The sequence below is a fragment of the Aotus nancymaae genome, unplaced genomic scaffold (assembly GCF_030222135.1).
Source record: "Aotus nancymaae isolate 86718 unplaced genomic scaffold, 86718_ANA_hifiasm-v0.15.2.pri h1tg000014l, whole genome shotgun sequence".
Taxonomy (NCBI): Eukaryota; Metazoa; Chordata; class Mammalia; order Primates; family Aotidae; genus Aotus; species Aotus nancymaae.
Genome location: NW_026988425.1, coordinates 89,885,171 through 89,908,801, shown reverse-complemented (window position 1 = coordinate 89,908,801; position 23,631 = coordinate 89,885,171). Strand labels below are relative to the sequence as shown.

At 36.8% G+C, this 23,631-nt stretch overlaps 1 long non-coding RNA gene across 1 annotated transcript in view; it reads right to left on the bottom strand.

The window, feature by feature from the left end:
• Positions 1 to 23,200, bottom strand: part of LOC105729993 (uncharacterized) — a 662,720-nt gene extending 639,520 nt beyond the window's left edge. The window contains exon 1 of the long non-coding RNA XR_010342619.1: positions 23,021 to 23,200. This is a non-coding gene — a long non-coding RNA (uncharacterized LOC105729993). The remainder of the gene's footprint in view (positions 1 to 23,020) is intronic.
• Positions 23,201 to 23,631: the final 431 nt, after the last annotated feature.

Here is a 23,631-nt window from a genome sequence, read left to right as displayed (position 1 = left end):
AAATAAATATCTTTTAAGAGGCCAATTAAAGTAGCATGTTTGAATTTTAGAGATGAACCTTCACCAACTTAAGTATCTTTTTTAAATAATTTATTTAATAATGTTGTCTCTCTAAAATCACTTACAAATGTGACCAATTTTTTTTAGCATAACATGCAAATATGATTGTCATCCTAAGTAGACCAGAAGACTTGTAGTTCTTGTGGAACAAGATAACCATATACTATGTGTGTTTCCATATAAAAGTTTGATAAAAAGATTTGATAAAGAAGATTCTTAGGAATAATCACATGGATTTTTCAGCAGTACTCAAATCTCTGTTTTGTGCTCCAGAAATAAGAAATTATACAATCAAACTATCTAAATAATAAGAAAACAAAAAAAATAAAGAAAAAATAAAAATCATTCAAGGTTAGAAATGTTCAACAGAGAAAAATGAATGACAAAATAGAGCTATGAACTCTTTACCAGTTCTGAAAAATGTTCAAGTTGAATTGTAAAATAAATGTTCAAATATTTTAATATCCTCCCCAACACATTTCAGTATTTCCCTGAACCAATTTTATGTACATGTAATTTATATTTCTGTGTCAAACACCTGCATGTTATAAATATATTAGCACAAAAACCTATTTTGAGAATTTTATTAAATCAGAAGTATGTACTAGTGCGCTTCCATTTAGTTGAAGAAGTTAATACAAGAATTGTTGGCTAGTTATGGTACAAAACTGAGCCAGGAAAAACATTCATTTATTTATATACTGTAGCACCTGAAAATGTTTCATTTACACTGTGCCCAGAACCACAGAATTTATCAAATAAATCTCCAGACTCTCCCATCCAAGTAAAGGCTACATGTCCAAAGACACTGTAAAAGTTAGGTTAATTTTTTAAATAAAAAAAAATTAGCAGTACATAATTGTACCTAAAAACAAAAGAAGAAATTATATTTTGTAAATGGTGAAAATAATAATAATGTATAGAAGATTTTGTAAAATAAAGTATCTTACACAGAAATTGAGGAAATAATAATCCAAAGAAAATTTTACGCAAAAAAAATCAAGACTGTATATGATAAAGCTAAAAAGCCAGAGGGCCCAAGCATAAAACAAGCTTATATTATTGTAACGAACATGTAAGAAGACCTGAAATTTTTTTTATTTTGAAATTACTATTTATTTATAATACTTAGAATCAGCCTGTTTATTTAATATGAAAAAAAATATGTCATCAGATCATGGAGGATGGGAGGCAGGACTAGATTGCAACTTTGACTCAACAGACAGAGCAGTGTGTGGGGGCTTGCGTCATGATATTTTCTCCAGAACAACTGCAGGAATAAATCAGGAAACCTGAGAGGACCCACAGACCCTCTAAAGGAAACAGGTTGCTCCTGCAGGAACTGGGAGACACCCCAAATACTGTGAGTGCCCAGGCTTTTGGAAACGGGAAAGGGAGACCATCCGCCCCGAATACACATCCCCACTGGGTAAACTGAAGGTCTAGATTACGGAAGAAGATTCCGACCTTACCTGGAGCTCAGTCTATTTAGAGCTGAGGGAAATATAGGGGTAGAATAATCAGTGGGAAAAGCCCTGTGAGCTCACTGGGCCTCCTAGCAAACTATTTCTGCCTGGTCTCAAAGAGGTCCTTTGGCAGGGCAGCTAGAGGCACTGGGAAAAGACCACAGGGAGAAGGTAATCTCCAGCTGAATTTATTAATAATTTGAACTGATTGAGAAGTCTGCTGGCCAGAACTCAGGAGAGGGCATGAATCTGATGTGCAGACTCCACAGCCAGGGGAAGAAGGAAAGCCATACTTGCTTTTGAAGCTGGGAGGTGGATAGCCTGGGGCAAGTTCTCACCCCTGCTCATCCACTGCCTGGAAACAGACTTAGTGCAGAGGGGAACAGTGGGAGTGAGACTGGCCCTTCAGATTGTGAGAGAACTGGTGAGGCCCGTGACTGCTGGCTTTCCTCTACTTCCCTGACAACCTGTGTGACACAGTAGGGGCAGCCATAATCCTCCTAGGAACATAACTCCATTGAGCTAGGAACCTCACTCCCACCTCCCACAGCAGCTGCAGCAAGACCTGCCCAAGGAGAGTCTGAGCTCAGACATGCCTAGCCCTGCCCCCACCCAATAGTCCTTCCCTACCCACCCTGGTAACTGAAGTCAAAGGGCATATACTCTTGGGAGTTCTAGGGTCCCACTCACTGCCTGTTCCTCCCCATACTACCACAGCTGAGGCTCTCTGGAAAGCTCAACCTCACAGCATGGGGCCAACCAGCACAAAAATATTGGAATAAACCACCGCAGCTACGAACTCATACAGTCCATTTCACCCCCTTGCCACCTCCACCAGAACAGGTGCTGGTATCCACAGCTGAGAGACTCACAGATGGTTCACATCACAGGTCTCTGTGCAGACAACTCCCAGTACTAGATCGAAGGCTGACAGATTTGCTGGGTGGCTAGATCCAGAGAGAGATAACAATCACTACACCTCAGCTCTCAGGAAGCCACACCCACAGGAAAAGAAGAAGGGTACAACATCAAAGGAACACCCCATGAGACCAAAGAATCTAAACAACAGCATTCAGCCAGAGACCTTCCTTTTAACAGAGCCTACCCAAATGAGAAGGAACCAGAAAACTAACTATGGTAATATGACAAAACAATGTTGGTTAACACCCCCAAACTAGCTCACCAGCAACAGAGCCAAAACAAGAAGGAATCCTCGATTTACCTGAAACATAATTCAAGAGATTAGTTATTAAGCTAATCAGGGAGGCACCAGAGAAAGTCGAAGCCCAATGTAAGGAAATTAAATGATACAAGAAGTGAAGGGAGAAATATTCAATGAAATAGACAGCATAAATAAAAAACAACCAAAACTTCAAGAAACAAAAGACATACTTTCAGAAATGCAAAGTGCTCTGGAATGTCACAGCAATAGAATCAAACAAGTAGAAGAAATTCAGAGCTCAAAGATGAGGTATTTGAATCAACCCAATCCAACAAAGACAAAGGAAAAAATAAAATATAAACAAAGCTCAGTTAAGAATCAAATCAAGAACTCAACACCTTTTACAATAGCTGCAAAATAAAATAAAATACTTAGGAATATAGCTAATCGGAGGTTAAAGACTTCTACAAGGAAATCCACACAACACTGCTGAAAGAAATCATAGATAACACAAACAAATGGAAATACATCCCATGCTTATGGATGGGTAGAATCAACATTTTGAAAATGACCATACTGCCAAAGGCAATCTACAAATTCAACCCAATTCCCATAAAAATACCATGATCATTCTTTACAGAATTAGAAAAAAAAAAATTCTAAAATTCATATGGAACCAAAAAAGAGCCCTCATAGCCAAAGCAAGAGTAAGTAAAAGTAACAAATCTGGAGGCATCACACTACCAAATTACCAAATTTCAAACTATACTATAAGGCCATATTCACCAAAACAGTGTGGTACTGGTATAAAAATAGGCACATAGACCAATGGAACAGAATAGAGAACCTAGAAATTAACCCAAATACTTACAGCCAATTGACTCTTCGAAAAAGCAAACAAAAACATAAAGTGGGGAAAGGATTCCCTTTTCAACAAATGGTGCTGGAATAATTGGCTAGCCACATGAAGGAGAATGAAATTGGATCCTCATCTCTCACCTCATAGAAAAAAATCAACTAAAGATGAATTAAGGATTTCAACTAAAGATGGATTAAGGACTTCAGCTAAAGATGGATTAAGGACTTAAACCTAAGACCTGAAACCATAAAAACTCTAGAAGATAACATTGGAAAAACCCTTCTAGACATTGGCTTAGGCAAAGAGTTCATGACCAAGAACCCAAAAGCAAATGGAATAAAAACAAAGACAATTAGGTGAGACTTAGTTAAATTAAGAGCCTTTTCATGGCAAAAGGAACAGTCAGCAGAGAAAACAGAAAACCCACAGAGTGGGAGAAAATCTTCAATCTATGCATCTGACAAAGGACTAATATCCAGAATCTACAATGAACTCAAACAAATCAGCAACAAAAAACCAAACAATCCCATCAAAAAGTGGGCTAAGGACATGGATAGACAATTCTCAAAAGAAGATATCCAAATGGCCAACAAACATATGAAAAAATGCTCAACATCACCAATGATCAGGGAAATGCAAATCAAAACCACAATGCAATACCACCTTACTCCTGTAAGAATAGCCATAATCAAAAAATAGCAGATGTTGGCATGGATGTGGTGAACAGGGAACACTCTACACTGCTGGTGGGAATATAAACTAGTACAACCACTATGGAAAACAGTGTGGAATTTCTTAAAGAACTAAAAGTAGAACTACCATCAGATCTAGCAATATCACTACTGGGTATCTACCCAGAGAAAAAGAAGTCATTAAAAGAAAAAGATATTTGCACACACATGTTTATAGTGCACAATTCTTAACTGCCAAAGTGTGGAACCAACCCAAATGCCCATCAATCAAAGAGTGGAAAAAGAAACTGTCATATATATGTAGATATATATAAAATGGAATACTACTCAGCCATAAAAAAGGAATGAATTAATGGCATTCACAGAGACCTGGATGAGATCCAAGATTATTATTCTAAATGAAATTAACTCAGGAATGGAAAATCAAACATTGTATGTTCTCACTCATACGTGGGAGCTAAGCTCTGAAGATCCAAAGGAATAAGAATGACACATGCACTTTGGGGACTCAGGGGGAAAGGGTGGGAAGCGGATGAGGGATAAAAGACTACAAATAGAGTGCAATGTATACTGCTTGGGTGATGAGTGCACCAAAATCTCACTAATCACCACTAAAGAACTCATGTAACCAAACACCACCTGTTCCCCAATAACCTATGGAAATAAAAAAATTAAAAACAAACAATAAAAAAGTTATGTTATTTAAATGCATGTTTGCATCCACAAGGATAGAGCCTATCTAAAGTTTCATCTCTATACTTTAGTAGTTCATAACTGGGGTGACTTTGCCCCCCAGGAGACATGTGGCAATGTTTGGAGACTTTTTTTTTTAAACAACAGAAATTTATTTTCTTTTTTTTTTAATTGCATTTTAGGTTTGGGGGTACATGTGAAGAACATGCAAGATTGTTGCATAGGTATGCACGTGGCAATGTGATTTGCTGCCTTCCTCCCCATCACCTATATCTGGCATTTCTCCCCATGCTATCTCTCCCCAACTCCCCACCTCCTACTGTCCCTCCCGTTTCCCCCGACCGACCCCAGTGTGTGATGCTCCCCTCCCTGTGTCCATGTGTTCTCATTGTTCAACACCCATCTATGAGTGAGAACATGCGGTGTTTGATTTTCTGTTCTTGTGTCAGTTTGCTGAGAATGATGGTTTCCAGATTCATCCATGTCCCTACAAAGGAGACGTTTTTGGATATCACAACTGGGGGGCAGAGGTAGGGCTACTAGCAACTAGTGAGCAGTCAGGAATGCTGCTAAACATCCTACAAGGCAATGTCAACAGCACCAAGAATTATCCAGTCCAAAATGTCAATAGCACCAATGCTTAGACATTGCCACACATATAGAAGCCTTTTTTAAAAAACCCCTCCCTGGGTCAAGCGACTATAAACAGAATAGCAAGATTAAGGAAAACGAACCAGTGATATCTGTAAGGAATCACTTGGAAGAGGACAATGTATTACAAGAGTACATAATTGGCCTGTCTAATATGTCAAGACAATACAGAGCACCCTTTTTTATTTTTTATTTTGAGACAGAGTTTCGCTCTTGTTACCCAGGCTGGAGTGCAATGGCGCGATCTCTCGGCTCACCGCAACCTCCGCCTCCTGGGTTCAGGCAATTCTCTTGCCTCAGCCTCCTGAGTAGCTGGGATTACAGGCACGCGCCACCATGCCCAGCTAATTTTTTTGTATTTTTAGTAGAGATGGGGTTTCACCATGTTGACCAGGACGGTCTTGATCTCTTGATCTCGTGATCCACCCGCCTCGGCCTCCCAAAGTGCTGGGATTACAGGCGTGAGCCACTGCGCCCGGCCCTAGAGCACCCTTTTTTTAGCTATCACATATTGCTTCTCATACCTCCATCCTTAGGACCTCTACTTGGCTACAAGTTATTATGTTCTAATCTCTATGTGTTTCTCTTTTTAAATTTTTATTATGGATATGTTCATACATACACAGAATATAATAGAATAATGTGGACATCACCCAGCTTTAAAGAATATCAACATTAGGTCATTTTTAATTCATCTAGGCTTCTACCACTTTTTTATTAGTTTTCCTAGGGTCTCTAAAAGCTAATCTCAGACAACATATTATTTCACTCAGTAATATTTCAGTTTCTCCCCTATATATTTACTGATGAAGAAAGGTGCTCAGGATAAACTGGGTATCGTCAACCTGGGAAGTGGGCAACAATACAAAGAAATTAATCAGATAAAGCAAGGAGGTGAGAGGAAAGACCTGGGAAGTGAGCAACAATACAAAGAAATTAATCAGATAAAGCAAGGAGGTGAGAGGAAAGACCAAAGGAAGAGCCCAGATCCAGACAGGAAGAAAGGTAAGCCCTTCATGTCTATAAGAAGTGAGCCAAGGGATACACACCAAAATATGGTAAAGGCCAAAGCATTTATGGTAGCTGCAGTCAGATAAAGATCCAATAGCTAAGAACCATATAGAAACTAAGGCAGAGTGAGATGATATAACATAGATGCCAATGATAAGCCAAGTGTTGGATCAGGAAAGTTAGTAAGTCCCAATGCTTCTGCCAACTCTAGCAATTTGATAGGTACATGTAGGGCTACAGTAAGGATTCTGGCACTCCAAGAAGAGGGGAAAATCCAGGATGAGTGGGGAATAGGCAAATGGTAGCAACTATGCCATAGAGTTGTCTTATATTATCTGAGACTAAAGTAATAAAACCTGGAGAGGAAGCAAAGTTTACATGTAAAAGGCAAGCATTACCAGAGAATTCAGGAAGCCACATTGAAGTCTGGTCTGCTCCTTGGCATTCTGCCTATTCCCTATGTAGGTGTCCCTACATTCACAAGTTTAGTCAAAAATTACCTAGAACCTAAGAGCTACATACCTTGCAAGTGTGCTATTAGTATGTCAAAATAAAAGTAGAAAGCTAAGACTGTGCATGTGTCACATGTGTACTTTTGGGAAGGATTTAAGCCACTGGTTTAAATCAAAGATGTTCAACTCATAAACATACAGACCAGAGATAAGACATGTACACTTGCTCTTCTGCTCTCCAAAGAGCAGCCTGAATATTCTTTTCAGAATTCAAATATGATCACGCCATACCTTGCTTAAAACCCTTCAGTGATACCCACTTTGCTCCCAAATGAAGTTCCAAATCTTAGCACAGCCTGACCTGGCCCTTATCCACTTTCCTTCCTCTAATGGCACAGCACTCTGCCTTACTCTTCATCTACATTGGCCTTCTCTTCCTTTCACAAATATAATTATGCTCTTGTTATGCTCCAGGCACTGTGTTAAGCATTTTACATACATTCCACTTAATCCCCTCAAAATCTTATAGCATAGGTGTAATTATTGTCTCAACAAGAAAGGCAAATACCCTGCCATGAAGAGCCAAGTACAGTGTCTAATAAAAGCTTCACTACACATGCTTCAACTACAGCCTTCTGCAATAAAAATTTGTCAAAAGTATAAGAAATTTGATTTTAGATCACAAGCAAGCACTAGTCTCAAATAATTGGGTCATAATTTTTTTCTTAAGTTAGCTATAAAAATACCATAATGCCCCCACTTGATCCAGTTAAGACCTCTGATCATCTGTAGTTTTGAACTAGAAGTTGGCTTAAAACATAGAAATAAATAGGCTAAAAGGCCTATGGCAAAATCCATGAACTTTATATGATAGGACAAGAAGTTACATATAGGCTCCAACAATTAGGTGAACCATATCATGATAAATTACAGGTGGACACAATAGCCAATGAGAAGTAAGAGCTGGTAGACAATTTAGAGAGTAGGCCAGACCTTGTCTTCTTTATAATTCTTCTATACAATCTGAAAGCATTTGATTTTAGTAAGTGGTAATATAATATACTCAACAATGTGTCAATGCATCACAGCTTAATTCAATATTTGAGATTCATAAAGCTAACCCTGAATCAAATAGGATTTAAGTTGAGAAAGTGTTGTGCAAATATCTGAATTCTAAATAATTAAAATAGAAGTTCTGATATTTACAGATTTAAGCTTATTTTTTAAATTCTGCATTATCTCTATGACACTGGTTAAATGGAGTGTTATTGTGCAATATAATGGCTAGCCATCTACAAAACCATAAAAGCCAAATTTCTTTGAGAATTCACTGTCCTAAGTAAAGAACATGAGTTTTTCTGTTAATGGAGACATATATGACGTCTGCATCTATGTTGGAACATGTGTTTATAAGTTAAAACACAAGGCATGAAGAATTTAGAACCATTTTATAAATGTCAGGAAGTAAAAAATTCTTTTAAACTTTAGATTCATTTATTGAGGAAAACAATATATATTGATTTCTTTTCTCTGTGCTATTGCCAATTTTAACAATCACATTATATGTATGCATGTATGTTTTTAATATTTATTGTTTTTCTAATTGCAAAAGTACTGAAAATTCCTTGTACATACTTTTGAAAATGCAGAATAGGGCAGAGAAAAGCTTTAAATACCACAATACAAAGATGACTATTCCTGCTAAAAACTCTGATATATGTTCTTCTAGGTATATAGAACAAGTATATCTATATCTATAGATATAGATACATAGATAGAGGAAGAGAATATAGATTATATATATTCTTTTAATATTATATATATTCTTTTATACATATATTCTCTCTATATATTCTCTTTTATAAAACTATGAAAAGATTGTAAAAACTTTTGTATAATTTTTTAAAATGTAACACCTTTCCATGTTCTTATTTTTCTAGAACAAGGCTTTTAAATAGCTATGTATGTATTTTTATTGTAACCTAACTCAAGAATTTTTTAACATTGGTGGAATATAAAATATGAAGAAATATTAAACCTCCTAGCATAATATTAATCTGAGTTTTATCATTATTAAAAGGCAAAACAACTTACTTTCTATTGTAAATTAGAATAATTTAAAATATGAGACTTGAATTTAAATACATATTCGAATTATTTAATGGATTAAGAACCATATAACATTCAGATTTTTCAACCAAATAATATGATATACTGGAATCATGGAGCCAAAAGTATATTGTTACAGGTTTTAAAATATAAAGATTAGATTGATGAGGACTGTAAAAATTTTTTTTTAAGTAAGAAAAATAAATAGCCCACAGAATTCAGAGCCAATCAGTATTACTTTTAAGGGGATTCTTTATGAGGGAGGAAAATCATAATTCTCCAAAAGAAGCAGAAGAGGGAATGACAGAGCATGTAAATTACAGTAATTTTTAAGCTTTGTATTTTGAAATAATTTTAGACTTACAGAAGTGTTACAGAGAAGGGACCACTTCCTTTAATCTTCCAATCTTAGTATTTTATATAATCATGGTACATTTATCAAAACTAAGTTATTAAAATGGGTACAACACTATTAACCAAAGTTCAGATTTCACAGTTTTTCCAATAAATGCCCTTTTTCTGTTCCAGGATCCAAAGCAGTTTACTATGTTGCACTTAGACTTGATACCTCTTTAGTTTCCTCCAGTCTCTGAGAGTCCCTCTGTTATTCCTTTTCATGACTTCACAACTTCTGAAGAGCACTGCTGTGGTATATATTTTGTAGGCTGTTACACAATTTGGGCTTGTCTGATGTTTTCTCATGATTATACCAGGGTTAGGAATCCTTGACAAGAATACTATACAGGTGAAGTGCCCCTCTCATCACATCATACTTGGAAGTACGTATCAATATGATTTATTACTGGTGATGGTAAATGATAGGGTTTGGATCTGTGTCCCCACCCAAATCTCATGTGTAACTGTAATCCCCAGTGTTGTAGATGGGGCCTGGTAGTAGGTGACTGAATCATGGTGTTGGTTTCTCATGAAAGGTTTAGCACCATCCCCTCCGTGCTGTTCTTGTGATCCGTGAGTGAGTGAGTTATCATGAGATCTGGTTGTTTAAAAGCATGTAGCACCACCCCCTTCTCTCTCTTCCTCCTGCTCCCCCCATGTGAAGATGCCTGCTCCAGTTTTGCCTTCCGCCATGAGTAAAAACTCCCTCAGACCAGAAGCAGATGCTGCCATGCTTCCTGTATAGGCTGTGGAAACATCAGCCAATTAAACCTCTTTTCTTAAAAATTACCTAGTATCCAGGCTGAGACAGTAGAATTGCTTGAACCCAGGAGGCAGAGGTTGCAGTGAGCCAAGATTGCACCACTGCACTTCAGCCTGGGCCAAAAGAGTGAGACTCCATCTCAAAAAAAAAAAAAAAATTATCCAGTCTCATGTATTTCTTTATAGCAATGTGAGAACGGACTAAACAGTAACCTTGATCACTTCATTAAGATAATGTCAGCCAGGTTTCTGACTATAAAGTTACTATTTTTCCCTTTCCGTATTATTTTCATTAGAAGTTACTAAATCCAGACAACACTAAAGAAGGAAAAATTAAGCACTGCCTCCTGAAGTGGAAAGAATCTAACTCTCTAATTATGAAAAAAAGAATCTAACTCTCTAATTTTTCTGAAAACCAGCTCCCATCCTGAAGTGGTCTTGCCCTGATCTTATAAGCATATAAAAGACAGTAAATTCCAAATATTTTAGGAGCTCTGTGCCAGAAAGAAAGACCAAATAGTTAGTTTTTATTATCCCACAAAACTCCACACCAATTGGAAGTCATTCCACATTCCCACTCCCCTTACCCACTTGCAATTTATAATCTACGTTTGTCTCATGGATTTGTATATTTTGGACATTTCTAATAATGGAGTCATACAATATGTGGCCTTTTATAACTGCTGCTTTCATTTAGTATAATGTTTTCAAGGTTCATCCATATTGTAATGTATATCATTACTTTATTCATTTTTATGGCAGAATAGTATTCTATTATATGGATATGATACATTTTATTTATCCAATCATCAGTTGATGAACATTTGGAATGTTTCTACCTTTTGACTGTAATAATAAAAAATGCTACTGTAAACATTAGTGTAAAAGTTTTTATGAAATCCAATGTATGTATTTCTTTTTTCATGCTTATGCTTTTAGTGTCATATCTAATAAATAATTGCCTAATCCAAGGTCATGAAGATTTATGACTGTTTTTTCTAAGAATTTTATGGCTTGAGCTCTTACATTTACATCTTTGATCCATTTTGAGTTAAGTTTTGCTTATAGGTAGGGGTCCAACTCAACCTTATTTTCTTGTATACGGATATCCAATTGTCCCAACACTACTTTTTAAAAAGACTATTCTTTTTCAGTTGAATATTCTTGAAATCCTTGTTGAAAAATCAATAAACTATAAATGTAAGGTTTATTTCTGGATTCTTGATTCTGTTTCATTGACCAATGTATCTATCCTTAACTCAGTACCACACTGCTTTGACTATTGTTGTTTTTTAGTAAGTTTTAAAACTGAGAAGTATCTGTGCTGAACTTTTTCTTTTTCAAGATTATTTCAGCTATTCTTGGTTCCTTGCATTTTCATATGAATTTTAAGATTAGTTTGTCAATTCCAGCAAAAAAGGGCATCTAGGATTTTGATAGAATTGCACTGAATCTATAGATCAATTTGAAGAGTATTGTCCTCTAAACAATTCTAAGTCTTCCAATCCATGTCTTTCTTATTTTTGTATTTTTTATATAATTTTTTAAGTTTTTACTGCACAATTCTCACTTTTTTGTGAAATTCATTCCTAAATTACTATTTTTAAGACTATTATAAATGAAATTATCTTCTTAATTCCATTTTTGGATTATATATTGCTAGGAAATACAAGTATATAATTGAATCTTGCATACTGATCATGTATCATACAACATTACTAAAACTTTATTAGTTATGATAATTTGTGTGTGTATGTATTCCTTAAAATTTTCTGTACACAAGATCACATCATCTATAAATAAAGATAGTTTCACTTCTTCCTTTCTGATCTGGATGCCTTATATTTCTCTTTCTTGATTATTTCCCTGGCTTGATCCTTCAGTACAATGTTAAATAGCAGTGATTAGAGTGGACATCTTTGTCTTTTATTCCTAGTGTTAAGGGTAAAGCTATCAGTCTTTAACCAGTAAGTAAAATGTTAGTCTTTGGTTTTTCATAGTTGCTCTTTATCAGGTTGAGGAAGTTCCCTTGTGTTCAAGTGTTTTTATCATAAGAAGTTGAATTGTTTCTAATGCTTTCTCTGCATCTTTTGAGATGATCATGTGATTTTTATCCTTTATTTTATTAATATGATCTGTTATACTGATTGTTTTTTGCATTTGTATTTTATGTTATATTTGATTGGTATGTTGAAGTAATCTTGCATTCCTAGGATAAACTCTGGTCTGTCATAGTATATAATCCTTCTTATATGTTGCTGAATTCTATTTGCTAATATTTTGTTGAAGTTTTTACCTCTATATTCATAGGAGTATTGGTTGGTAGTTTTCTTTTCTTGTGCTGTATTTGTTAATTTTAGTATCAGAATAATGATGGTCTGCATAAAGAAAATGTGGTACATATACACCATGGAATACTATGAAGCCATCCAAAAGAATGAAATCATGTCCTTGCAGCAATATAGATGCACCTGGAGACCATTATCCTAAGCAAATTAATCCAGAAACAGAAAACCAAATACTGTACGTTTTCACTTATAAATTGGAGCTAAACATTGTATACACATGGACATAAAGATGGCAACAGTAGACAATGGAGACTACTAGAGGAGGGGAGATAGAGAGGAGGGAAGGGGTTAAAAAAATATCAGGTACTACACTCTCTACAGGGTAACAGGATCAGTCGTACCCTAAACCTCAGCATTGTGCAATATAGCCATGTAACAAACTTACATATACCTCCTGAATCTTAAATTAAAGCTGAAATTATTAAAAGGGAAAAAAAAAACAAATATACTTTTAAGTTGTGGTGATCTATTGCAAAGCAAGGTGACTATAATTAGTGATAATATATATTTCAAAACTGCCAAAAGGTAGGATTTTACAAGTATGTGAGGTGATAGATATATTAATTAGCCTGAGTTGCTCATTCTACAATGTATACGTGTATACAAGCATCACACTGTACTCCATAAATATATGCATAAAATTATTTGTCAATAAAAATTACATTTCTTAAAAATTCTAAATAAGAATATACTTTTAAAACTAGAAATTGGTTTCTTTACAAATTTAGTTCCAAAAACATTTTAGACATGCGTAAGTAATATTCTATCTTGACATTTAAGAAACTAATGTTGACATAATTGAGATCTACTTTTAGTGATCTAATAGCAACAACATGAAAAAAAATCTGTTTTTTAAATGAGCCAAGATCCTTAATGAAATGCCTTCAAACTCTGAAGAAACACTTTATCAGAGCCAATAAAGTAAAAACAACAATAAAAATACCATAATTTTCATTTTACCTCACCTTCTTTTATCCACCCACCTTGAGTTACACAGATAGGAAAATGCCCAAAGCATTCTGAACTCATGAGGAAAAAACCCAAGATAGCATTTCAGTTTATTTACAAATTGAATGACTGATTCCTCCAGTGACTTTAAAGAAGCAACATATTAAGTAATAGAAGATACTATAACTAATATTTACAGAAATAGTGAAATTTCTAAAAATAGCCAGCCAACAGGCTATTCTGGGATAAACTATACTATGCAAGCTTTATCCCATACAAGCTTAACATATGTTAGATATGTTTTATAAAAACAAATCAGTTCAACATAAACTAATATTCAGACAGTAACCTCAAATCAATTAGTGCCAACCTTTGACTTCCTTGACAAGAACTCCCTAGGTTAATAAATGAGTTTGGACTATGAGAGTAATAGTCACTATGGTAACCACGGTCACTGTTCTAAAAGCTAATTTCAGATGTCAGCAGACTATATAGATGGCAGTTTAACAAAGTTGCACATTCTAAGAGAATCAAACCACTTTATCCTTTGGAGACCTGTTTGAAATATTTGAAGAAACATTGTTTTCACATTAAAGAGGAGCATATTAAGCCCTATTTTTAAAAAGTGGGGGTTGTAGTAAGAATATTTAACCAAGTTTGGAACTCAGGCAGTAGTTTAGACTAAAAAAGCTGTTCCAATAGAAGGCAGTTAAATACTCCATGGATAAAAGAATATTTTTAAAACCAAGATTCACTATCCAAAGAAAAAAATCATAAATCAATGTCATATTTAGTGTATGGAAACATTTAAAATTGTAGCATTGGAAGAGTACCTTGGAATAACATGTTTAGTATTCTAACATGTAACCTACACAATTATACGTATTATTTTAGGTAACTCAAAAGCCCTATTTCATAAACATTTCTAACAGAGTAATGGGCTTATTTTTAATTTTTGAAAACAAAGATATAACAGCAACAAAAAAGTAAAACAAGCACAGAACTAAAACAGGTATATTCATTAATTAAAGTCAATGAAGTAGATGACCAAAGATCTGAAACAAGTTATATGCTCTCCAAATCAAGGAACATAAATAGAAAATATCTCAAAAAAGGCAAGCCATTAAGATGTTTACTTGATTACTGCCCTACACAGGTCTAACAGGCAAATAGATCTCAAAAAGACCATACAGGCTGTGCCAGTTATCAAGCAATTGTCTCTTAGATCTACACCTGGACTTCTACACTCTAGCCTCTGATGATAGGACTGAGACCTTGTAAATTCCATTTTGGCTTTGCCAGTGGGCTCCATGTTACACTCTGCCAAAAAGGAATCCTAGAAGTGGAAAGAGTCAACTTGCCTCCTCTGTCTTCTTCCTGTTTGCTTTCTACAAGCTTCCTGTGTATGTGCCATTTTTGTTAGCATTACCCTGACAACCCTTCTTTACCCCAGCTGGCATCAGCTGAATTTAGCTGCAATTTTTCCAACACTTGGCAAACAAGTTTATCATGTCCTCCTGCTCCAGAAATATTAGAACCAACATAACAGTGCCCCCTACTCAGATGTCAGGTTGTCAGGTCTGTGGGTCCTCTCTTCTAAGCATCTAAGTGTCAGTAATTTCAATCTCTTCTTTTTGTTCCTCCAGCCCTAGTGGTGGTAGCTGTGGTGCCTTAATATTCTCCTGTCCCCTTTTTAGTTTTCTAGTAAACTTTATGCCTAATTTAACATTCTTAATATTAAAGGCTCTGTTTAAATAACTAAGATGGCTTCTGTCCACTGACTGGTTCCTGACTGATCACCTCAAGGTGAGTAGAGCTATTAAAATCACTAAGAGATTGGGAGGTACAGTTTGAAAATGAGTATCTACTAGTGTGATATAATTTTCTATTTGCAAAACGAAGATATATTATTTTCATAAAACAAATCTTAAACAAACATTTTATTTTTAACTGATAAATCATAATCAGATACATTTATGAGGTAAAATGTGATGTTTTGATACATGTACACAATGTAAAATGATCGAAAAAAGATCTATTGGGAAAAATGGCAGATAGGAGGCAGAACTAAGTTGCACCTCCCACTCAGATGGACAGAGCAGCATGCAGAGACTCACATAATGAACTTTTGCTCCAAGAACTACAACAGGAAAATACCAGGAAAACCAACAGGATCCACAGATACTTTGAATGAAGCAGCTTGCCATGGCAGGCTCCATGAGACAGCCAGAAAACTGTGAGTGCCCAAAGTGTGAGAGGGAGAATGTCCACCTCTGAACACACATCCTCACTGTGGAATGTGAAGATTTAGATCATGGGAAAATTTGACCTTACCTGAAGTCGAGACAAATTTACAGCCAAGTGAAATACAGAAGTAGAGGAAGCAGCTGGAAGAGCCCTGTGGGTACTGTTGGTCCCCAAGGAAGCCATTCCTGACTTTGTCTCACAGGGGTCCTTGAGGAGGGCTGCTAGTAGAATTACAGAAAGACCACAGGGAGAAGGAAATTTCCAGACAAACTTCGTAACATTTTTGACTGAACATCAAGTTTCCTGGACAGATCCCAGGGAGGGGGCGAGCTGGGAGTACAGATAAAAGCACAGAAACTGCGGCTTGTTGGGAGGCAGGAAACCTGAAAGCCCTGCTTGCTTTCTCAGCAGGTAGGCTTGTAGCCTGGGGCAAGCTCTCAGCCCTGCTGACCAGCTGCCTGGAAATATACTCAGTGCTGTTGGTGGGGCATGGTGGGAATGAGACTGGCCTTTCAGGCTGTGTGGTGAGGCCTGTCACTGCTAGCTTTCCCCCACTTCTGTAGTCACCTGTATAACGCAGCAGAGGCAGCCATAACCCCCTGGGATTATGGCCCCATTAGCAAGCCTCAGAACCACACCCCAACCCCCACAGCAGATGTAGCAAGCCACACACAAGGAAAATCTGCGTTCAGACACACATAACCCTGCCCCCACCTGATGGTCTTTCTCTACCCACCCTGATAGCCAAAGACAAATGACACAATCTCTTGGGAGATTTATGGGCCCAACCACCACCTAGAAAGCCTCAATACTTATCCAGGCAATCCTAAGGCAAGCTTGTATCCTGCCTATACTGTGCAGCTGATGCTTTCTTGAAAGCACCACCTCCTGGCTGGAGGCCAAACAACACAAAACCAGTGCACTAAACAAAACTGCAACCAAGGATCCTCACAGAGTCCAATTAACTCCCCTACTACCTCCACCAGAGTAGGTGCTGGTATCCATGGCTGAGAGACCTGAAGATGAATAGCATCTCAGGATGCTTTGCAGACATGCTGCAGTACCAGTCCGGAGCCTGGTAGCTCCACTGGGTGGCTACACCCAGAAGAGAAATAACAATCACTGCAGTTCAGCTCTCAGGAATCCCCATCCCTAGGGGAAAGGAGAGAGCATTACATCAAGGGAGCACCCTGTAGGACAAAAGAATCTGAACAATAGCCCCTGAGCCCCAGATCTTTCTTCTCACATAGTCTACCCAAATAAGAAGGAATCAGAAAAACAATTCTGGTAATATGACAAAACAAGGTTTTTTAATACCCCAAAATATCACACTACCTCACAAGCAGTGGATCCAAGCCAAGAAGAAATCTCTGAATTGCCAGAAAAAGAATTCAAAAGGTCAATTATTAAGCTATTCATGGAGGCACCAAAGTAAAGTGAATACCACCTTAAAGAAATAAAAATGATACAGGATATAGATGGAAAAAAAAATCGCCACAGAAATAAATCACATAAATAAAAAGCAATTTTAACTTCTGGAAATGAAGGACGTACCTAGAGAAATGCAAAATACAGTGGAAAGTTTCAGCAATAGAATCAAATAAGTAGAGGAAAGAATTTCAGAGCTCAACAACAATGCTTTCAAATTAACCCAATCCAACAAAGACAAAGAAAAAAGAACTTAAAAAAATAAATAAAACCTCCAAGAAGTTTGGGATTAACAACCAAACCTAAGAATAATTGGCATTCCTGAGGAAGAAGAGAAATCTAAAAGTTGGAAAACATTTTTAAGGGAATAATTAAGAGGAAAGTTTCCCTGGCCTTGCTAGAGATCTAGATATCCAAATACAAGAAGCTCACAAAATACCTAGGAAATTCATTGCAGAAAGATCATTGCTTAGCCACAAAGTCATCAGGTTATCTAAAGTCAAGGCAAAGGAAAGAGCCTTAAGAGTCGTGAGGCAAAAGTATCGTTAGGTGATCTACAAAGAAAAATCTATCAGATTAACAGCAGGTATTCAGGCAACCTCATTTTCAATATTAACATTGAATGTAAATGACCTAAATGCTCCACTTAATGATACAGAATGGCAGAATGGATAAGAATTCAGCAATCAACTATCTGCTGCCTTCAAGAGATTCACCTAACACATAAGGACTCACATAAACTAAAGGTAAAGGCTGTGGAAAAAGACATTCCACACAAATCGACACCAAAAGCAAGCAGAAGTAGCTATTCTTATATCAGACAAAACAGACTTCAAAGTAACAACAGTAAAAAAGACAAAGAGGGACATTATATAATGATAAAAGGACTAGTCCAACAGGAAAATATCACAATCCTAAATATATATGCACCTAACACTGGAACTCCCAAATTTATGAAACAAGTACTACTAGACCTAAGAAATGAGATAAATGGCAACACAATCATAGTGGAAGACTTCAATACTCCACTAACAGTACTAGACAGGCCATCAAGACAGAAAGTCAACAAAGAAACAATGGACTTAAACTATACCCTAGAACAAATGGACTTAACGGATGTTTATAGAACATTCTACCCAAAAACTGCAGAATATACATTCTATTCATCAGTACATGGAACATTCTCCATGATAAACCATATGATAGGCAACAAAACAAGTCTCAATAAACTTAAGAAAATCAAAATTAGATCAAGTATTCTCTTGGACTACAGTGGAATAAAATTGGAAATCAACTCCAAAAGGAACCATCACAACCATGCAAATACATGGAAATTAAATAACCTGCTCCTGAATGATCACTGGGTCAACAATGAAATCAAGATGGAAATTTAAAAATTCTTTGAACTGACTGATAATAGTGACATAACCTATCAAAACTCCTGGGATACAGCAAAAGCCATGCTCAGAGGAAACTTCATAGCACTGAATATCAAAATCAAAAAGTCTGAAAGAGCACAAACAGACAATCTAAGGAACTAAAGAAAAAAGAACAAACCAAACACAAATCCAGCAGAAGAAAGCAAATAGCCGAGATCAGAGCTGAAATGAATGAAATTGAAACAAAAATAAAACAATACAAAAGATAAATGAAACCAAAATATGTTTCTCTGAAAAAATAAATAAAATTTATAGACCATTAGCAATATTAACCAAGAAAAAAAGAGAGAAAATACAAATAAGCTCATAAGAAACAAAACAAGAGATATTACAACTGACACCACACAAATACAAAAGATCATTCAAGGCTACTATGAACATCTTTACATGCAGAAACTAAAAAACCTTTTAGGTTTTTTACCAATGATCACCAATGGACAAATTCCTGGAAAGTCCAGAGGCATCACATTACCCAACTTCAAACTATACTATGAGGCTATAGTCACCAAATCAGCATGGTACTGGTATAAAAATAGGCATGTAGACCAATGGAACAGAAAAGAGAATCCAGACATAAAGCCAAATACTTACAGCTTCAACAAAGCAAACAAAATTATAAAGTGGGGAAAGGACACTCTATTCAACAAATGGTGCTGTGATAATTAGCAAGCCACATGAAGAAGAATGAAACTGGATCCTCCTCTCCCCTTTATACAAATCAACACAAAATAGATAAAAGACTTAAATCTAAGACCTGAAACCATAAAAATCCTAGAAGATAACATCAGAAAAATGTTCTAGACATTGGCTCAGGTGAAGACTTTATGACAAAGAACCTAAAAGCAAATGCAACAAAACAAAGATAATTAGATGGAATTTAATTAAACTAAAAAGCTTCTGCACAGCAAAAGAAATAATCAGCAGAGTAAACAGACAACCCACAGAGTGGGAGAAAATCTTCGCAAACTATGTATCTGACAAAGGATTACTATCCAGAACCTACAAGGAACTTAAACAAATTAGCAAGCAAAAATAAATAAACAATCCCATCAAAAAGTGGGCTAAGGACATGAATAGACAATTCTCAATAGAAGATCTATAAATGGCTAACAAACATATGAAAAAATGCTCAACATCACCATTGATCAGGAGAATGCAAATCAAAATCATGATGCGATACCACCTTATTCCTGCAAGAATGGCAATAATACAAAAATCAAAAAATAACAGATGTTGGCATGGTTGTGGTTAAAAGAGAACACTTTTACACTGCTGGTGGGAATGCAAACTAGTACAACCCCTATGGAAAACAATCTGGAGATTTTTTAAAGAACTGAAAGTAGATCTACCATTTGATCCAGCAATCCCACTCCTGGACATCTACTCAGAGGAAAAGAAGTCATTATACGAAAAGGATACTTGCACATGCATGTTTATAGCAGCACAATTTGCAGTTGCAAAAATATGGAACCAACTCAAATGTCCGTAAGTCAACAAGTGGATAAAGAAAATGTGATACATACACACACACACAAACACACACAGAGAGAGAGAGAGAGGAGGGAAAGGGAGAGAGAGAGAGAAGGAGGGAGAGGGAGAGAGAAAGAGAGGGAGGGGGAGAGAGAGAGGAGGGGGGGAGGGGGAGAGAGAGAGAGAGAGAGAGACACCATGGAATACTACTCAGCCATAAAAAGGAACTAAATAATGGCATTTGTAGCAACCTGGATGGAATTGGAGACTCCATCTATGTGAAGTAACTCAGGAATAGAAAACTTAACATCCTATTTTCTCACTCATTAAGTGGGATCTAAGCTATGAGGATGCAAAGCCGTTAAGAATGATACAATGAGCTTTGCGGATTCAGGCAGAAAGGGCAGGAAGGGATAGTAAAGGACTAAAAAACTACACATTGGATACAGAGTACACTGTGCTTGGGTGACCGGTGCAATAAAATCTCAGAAATCGCTACTAAATGATTTATCCATGTAACCAAATACCACCTGTTCGCCAAAAACCTATCAAAATAAAAATAAAACAAAATGATCAAATCAAGCCATTCAACATATCCACCTCACTTACTTATCATTTTTTGTGAAACATTTGAAATTTACTCTTAGTTATATTGAAATGTACCTTATTATTAATTATAGTTACCCTGCTGTGCAATGGTTCACAAAAGTTATTCCTCCTGTCTATCTGAAACGTTATACCCTTCAACCAGCAATTCCCCATTGTCTCCCTCTCCGCCTACTCCCAGCCTCTGGTAACCATCATTCTACTCTCTACTATTATGAGTCCAACCTTTTTAAGATTCCACATATAAGTGAGATCATGCTATTTGGTCTTTCTGTGCCTGGCTTATTTTCCTTAGCATAATGTCCTCCAGGTTTATCCACATTGTTGCAAATGACAGAATATCTTTCATTTTAAGACTGAATAATATTCCATTATGTATATATAGCAAATTTTCTTTATTCATCTGTCCATGGATTCTTAGGTTGATTGATCTCCACTATTGTGAATAATGTTGCAATGAATAGGGGAGTGCAGATATTTCTTTGACATATTGATTTCATTTCCTTTGGACATACACTCAGAAATGGGATTGCTGAATCACAAGGCAATTCTATTTTACATTTTTGAGGACCCACTACACAATTTTCTATAATGGTTATACTAATTTACATTCCCACCCACAATGTATAAAAGTACCCTTTTCTCTGTATCCACCACAACACTTATTTTCATCTTTTTTATAAAAAACATCCTAACAGGTTTGAGGTGATATTTCATTGTAGTTATAATTTCTATTTCCCTAATGATTAGTGATGCTGGGCATTTTTTCATGTACCAGTTAGCCATTTGTGTGTCATCTTTGATAAACGTCTATTCAGGTCCTTTGCCAATTTTTTAAATATTTTGAGTTCCTTATGCATTTTGGATATGAACCCCTTTATCAGAGGTATGGTTTGCAAATATTTTCCCCCCTTCTATGGGTTTTCTCTCTACTTTGTTAATCATTTCCTTTGCTGTGCAGAAGTTTTTCAGTTTGATTACATCCCATTTGTCTATTTTGCTTTTGTTGTCTGTGCTTCCAGGGTCATATTTAAAAAATTTTTAATATGCAGTCAGATAGAAGGAATATATTAATGTTTGATAGTAGTATAGGGTAACTATAGTTAAACAAAAATATATTGTATTTGGATGACAGACACCCTAAATACATGTAAAACAAATTTCTCATGTGCCCCATAAATCTGTACTAATAAAGTTAGTCACTTGGTTTCTTTAAAAACTTTTCAGCCAGGCGTGGTGGCTCATGCCTGTAATCCCATCACTTTGGGAGCCTGAGGCAGGCGGATCACTTGAGGCCAGGAGTTTGAGACCAGCCTGGCCACAGAGCGAAACCTTGTCTCTGCTAAAAATAGAAAAATTAGCAGGGCGTGGTGGTGCACGCCTATAATCCCAGCTACTCAGGAGGATAAGGGAGGAGAATTGCTCGAATCAGGCGGGTGGAGGTTGCAGTGAGCTGAGATGGAGCCACTGTACTTCAGCCTGGGCGAAAGAGCAGGACTCTGTCTCAAAAAATAAAAATAAATAATAAATCATTTTTATGTCTTCTTATGTAAGTATGAATAGGAAAAATAAAAATAGAAATTAACTTTTAATAGAGAACAAGCTTTAAGACGAGGCTACAAAAATAATTATAAAGAACAGAGGAGCAACCCTCCCAGCCTAAAATGCCTGCAGTTAAAGCAGACCCAGCATAACCTCCTCCCAAGATAAGGCACCCAAACATATTTTTGTACCCACAGCCCACAAGCATATTTCTGTTAAAACCTGTTTTCTTCCCCAGCTGCTAGTCGGGGGAATGAGATACCGCTTGGAGTTTATGTATTCTCAAGGCTGTAAAACTTATCACAAGTCAATGACTAACTGTCTTTGTTTAAACCCCTTTCTTCCCTGCCTTATCGTCCTGCGCCAAAATTTATATAAGCAAGTTATTTTCCTTTGTGCGGGGCTGGCAGCAATTACGGGTAGTAAGGCCACCGTCAGCTGGAGCTCCAATAAAGAGATTCTCTTGTGTCTCTCAGTCTCTCTGTTCGTCTTGGCTCGAGTTTCTTTAACAAGTACAGAAAGAAAAATTTCATTTAAATGGAGATGTTCATTGGTTGAATATGGTTAATCAAAGATATCCTGCATTCAAGTAAAAAACAGCCAAAGGCTTGAATACAGAGGGAATAAAAGGCTGTTTTTCCTTTTCAATTCTGTGATTTCAGAGCACTAACTATCCTACCTGGAAACACAGGGCAGATCATAGTCATCCTCTTTGACGTGGTACAACTAGCTTACAGTCCCGCTCCGGAGTTGCAGAGCCAGCATGGGTAACTATTCTAAAATCCTTAAATTGCTCTCGAGACCTCAAAGTCCCACCCGCGCAGGCCAAGCTGAACTATCAAAATGCCCACTTCCCTGAGAGCAACGACCGCGGCGCGCTCCACGTCTCACCTTAAACCGTCAACCCTAAACCGCGCAGGCGCACTCCGAAGCAACGCGGACCATTTAAGAGAAGTACTTAGCAAGCACAAGCGTTCCATTAACCACCCGCTCTGGCGCTGTCCGGAGCTGGCGCAATTAGGAGTAGAGGGCGTGCTTGTGTGATTACAGTCCTCTTTACCTTTAACAGATTTGGTTGTCTGGACTGTGGCTCAGGTTAGCAGCCACTTTGCCTAAACTAGCTGCGGGAAAAATTTGCTCCTCCCATTAAGTTACCACTTTGCTCTGTGAGGCGGCACGCGTCATTCAGGCAGCAAGTCCTGACAGATATGGGGAAAAAAAGGCATATTGTGGAGAACATCTACACTCTGCCAACTCAGCCACAAGGCAAAAATTTCGCAAAAATAAAAG